This window comes from Oenanthe melanoleuca, chromosome 3, assembly GCF_029582105.1.
Source record: "Oenanthe melanoleuca isolate GR-GAL-2019-014 chromosome 3, OMel1.0, whole genome shotgun sequence".
Lineage (NCBI taxonomy): Eukaryota > Metazoa > Chordata > Aves > Passeriformes > Muscicapidae > Oenanthe > Oenanthe melanoleuca.
Window position 1 is genome coordinate 49,996,660 of NC_079336.1, and position 3,339 is coordinate 49,999,998.

The 3,339-nt window shown below is 49.9% G+C and overlaps 1 non-coding gene across 1 annotated transcript; it reads right to left on the reverse strand.

The window, feature by feature from the left end:
- Positions 1-942: 942 nt before the first annotated feature.
- Positions 943-1,014, reverse strand: TRNAE-CUC (transfer RNA glutamic acid (anticodon CUC)). Its single transcript has one exon. It is a non-coding gene; the product is annotated as a tRNA-Glu (tRNA).
- Positions 1,015-3,339: the final 2,325 nt, after the last annotated feature.

Genomic DNA, 3,339 nt, shown 5'->3' on the forward strand with positions numbered 1-3,339 from the left:
GAATGTAATTATTCCTTGGGTGTCAACCTGTGGACCTGGTATTTAACTATAATTTGTTGGCACTTTTTCTTTATATCTAAAGCCCTTTAGACTGTTTGCTTTCTGCCTTAGAGCAAAGGTGATCCCTTCCCTTTGCACCTCCTTGAAGCTTCTTTGTCATAAAAAATGTAGTGGACGACCTTTCCCGTGAGACACTCCTATCTGCAGTGGAGGGCAGCCTAGGCTCTGGCACGCCCTAGGAAAGGCAAACAATGCCATTATTTCCAGTGATGCTTTCGCATCAGGCACCACCAAGGAGAGCCTGGCTCTATCCTCTTGGCAGCTCCCTTCAGGTACTTGTAGACATTGATGAGATCTCTCAGCTGTCTTGTTCAAGGCTGAACAGACCCAGTTTTCTCATCCTCTCATAATCTGGGTCCCTGCTGCTACAGTTCAAAGATTCACAGTAGTATTAAGTGACCGTTCACCTGTGGGGGGGGAAGTGTGGGAACACCCTAAGCTGTTGGAGCAAACAAAAACAACAACAACAACAACAACAACAACAACAACAACAACAAAAAAAGGAAAAAAAAAAAAAAGTAGGTTATTTCTAACTGTATGTGGCCCTCTAGGCAGGCCTCAGCTGACTTAGAGAATCCCTATGGATGGGCATGAGATGTCTGTAGCCAGTGTTGGGACAAGAAGATTTCCAGGCAGATGTTACACTTGGACAGGCTTCCCACCAGCACAGAGTGCTGAGACCTTTTGCGCTGCCTTCTTGCACGATTCCTCCAAGCTGCCAGGTGTGTCTTACAACTCCTGCTCCTTGGGCTCGCACAGCAGACGGCCGATGGTCCCAGAATTGTAAGAGCAGAGGGAGAGGGCCGGAGAGAATACAAAAATAAAACAGAGAAAATACAAAAATAAAATCGAGTATAAGTAACGAAAGGTTAAAAATTAGTCTTCCCTGACCGGGAATCGAACCCGGGCCGCGGCGGTGAGAGCGCCGAATCCTAACCACTAGACCACCAGGGATCCTTGAAAACAACTTTTCACTTTTTTCTAAAGAACAAATGACAGTACAATCTTCCCTTTTCCGACCACTTTGTGCCGCTTTCTCCTTGTGCTCCCACGTTCCAGGCAGTACCAAGTCCTGGAAGCAGCTATGTATGGAGTAGGACGTTCTATTCCACCCCACGGAAGAGAATAGCGGCGGCGGGTCGGGGAGGAGAGGGGGCCGCCCAGGCGAGGCTGGTGCAGGGCCCTCGCCGTGGGCGGGAGGCGGGATGGTGGTGGGGGACCGGGCGGGACGGAGCCTCGGGCGGGCAGGAGCGGCCGGCCCGGCGGCGCCACAGGCAAGAGCTGCGCGGCCGCGGCAGGGGCGGGGGGCTGGCCGGGGGGCGGCGGGCGGCGCCGGGTCTCGCTCTCTTCTTCCGCCAGCGCTCTCCCCGCCGCCCCCAGCGGGTGCGGGCTTCGCGCGGTTGTCTCCCGTCATTTCGCGTTGCCTTTACAAGCCGGTCGTGACACCATCGTCTGTGTACGGGGTGTCGCTGTCACGGCCGCAGGCGGGGCTCGTCAGCCCAGCGCTCTGCAGCGCTCACCCCGGCCGGCGGCTGCCGGAGGGAGAACGTGGCGCTTCCCTCCGCCCGCCGTGCTCGCTGCCGGCTGTGGGAGCCCCGCGGCTCGTCCGGGTTCCGGGGCTGGGCCTGCGGGGCACAGCCCTCCAGAGGCCTCTGCCGTGGGAGCCGCTGGCTCCACAGAGACCGAGGTCGGTGTTCGCTTGCCTTGCGCTGCTGTGGCCTCCGCACACGATAGATATTAATTCGTGACCATTTTTTTTTTTTTTTTTTTTTTTTTGGTAAGGGTTGTGTGAGCGGAATGAAAACGGCCAGTGCTGCGGATGACCTCTGTGTAAATGCTCTTTCCTCTGGCATGTAGTTTTCATGAGCATAGAAGATCTGGGAGCTGTACTAGCAAAAATAATATTCCCTATTTATGCGGGAGGATTGGCTCTGCACAAGCAAATTTCTCTGGTTCTCAAGGCCTTTGCCTCTAAAATGCAAAAACCTTTCTGTGTTAAGATAGATAAGCTTCAGACTTTGTGCTTGTGGACTCTGCAAATATGCATTAGCTGATCTTTAAAAGCTTTAGAGTCTGAAAACAAATTTAAGGAGATAATTTTCTTCTGGGAGGAATGAAGGAGGTTGGAAGTGTTTGGTTTCCATCTTATCTGCATCCCTGTTCAGCCAATGGTTCGTTTCATCACAAGACATTTATTGTAGCAGTCTTGAACAAAGTGTGTGTCTTGATTGTGATGGAGCTTTCTTTGGTCTAAATTCAGCAATTTTACTGTGCTGTGAGGGGGGTAACAAAATATGAGGTTAAAATCAGGCCCTGTTAGATATGCTCTAAATTCTTATATATGCAGGAACATCTTTTCACATGTGTAGGATTGACAGCATCCCCTTAGGTAAGACCAAGGCATTTCAGGCCTTGAGGAGCCACAGCTGTGTTGGGGAGGCTGAGGTATCATTGTGGCCTGAGGCCAGTGCAAAGAGGTGGGTGAGTTTAGGTGACACAGGTAATCTGTGTCCTACAGATTACTACAGAGTTTCATACAGAGTGGAACCTGCAAGGAACACCAGCCAGATATGGAGGTGCTTATACTGCAGAAACTGAGCTAGCCTTAAGAGTTTGTTTACTCCACTAGGTCCACAGTGTTGTGTTTGAAAGCATAGGCTTCTCCACTCTGGGTGCTTCTCAGGTGGGTTTTGGAGGGGTACTGACTTCTGTGGTTGTGATGTTAGCAGCACTGGAGACAGCTAGGTTAGAGCTAGGCTAGGCCCAGAGCTGCACTGGCAGGATTGAAGATGTGTGTCACAGAATGGTCATTACCACCCTTAAGAGTGTCTCTGTTATGTGACACCACATCGGAAGGCAAGGGTGAGCCCCTTGTTTCTTAAGCTGCCTCAGTGATGGAGACAAAATACTCCTTCTGACAATTTCAGAAAAGTAGCTGAGCCTGTGAAAAATGTGATCTTATGCTGATGGCAGGGTGAGCAAATGTGTTTTGTCAATGCTTTAGGAAGCTGTTAGGTGTAGAAACAAATCAATCCTTCTCTGTTGAGCTTAACAGTTAGGAAATCACTTTCGAAATTAGTAATATATCTTACTAAATTTCTCTTGAGCAGTGAAAGGGTTGTTGATTGCAGCCACAGGAGCAGTGAAAAGATATGTAAAAGAGAAATTTACTGAAATAGGAAATACTTTTCTTGATGTTAACCGGAGGTGAGGTGAGGGCTGACCACTAGACCACCAGAAAAATAGCTTTGAGAGTCATATGCTGCCTAGTTATTTTTA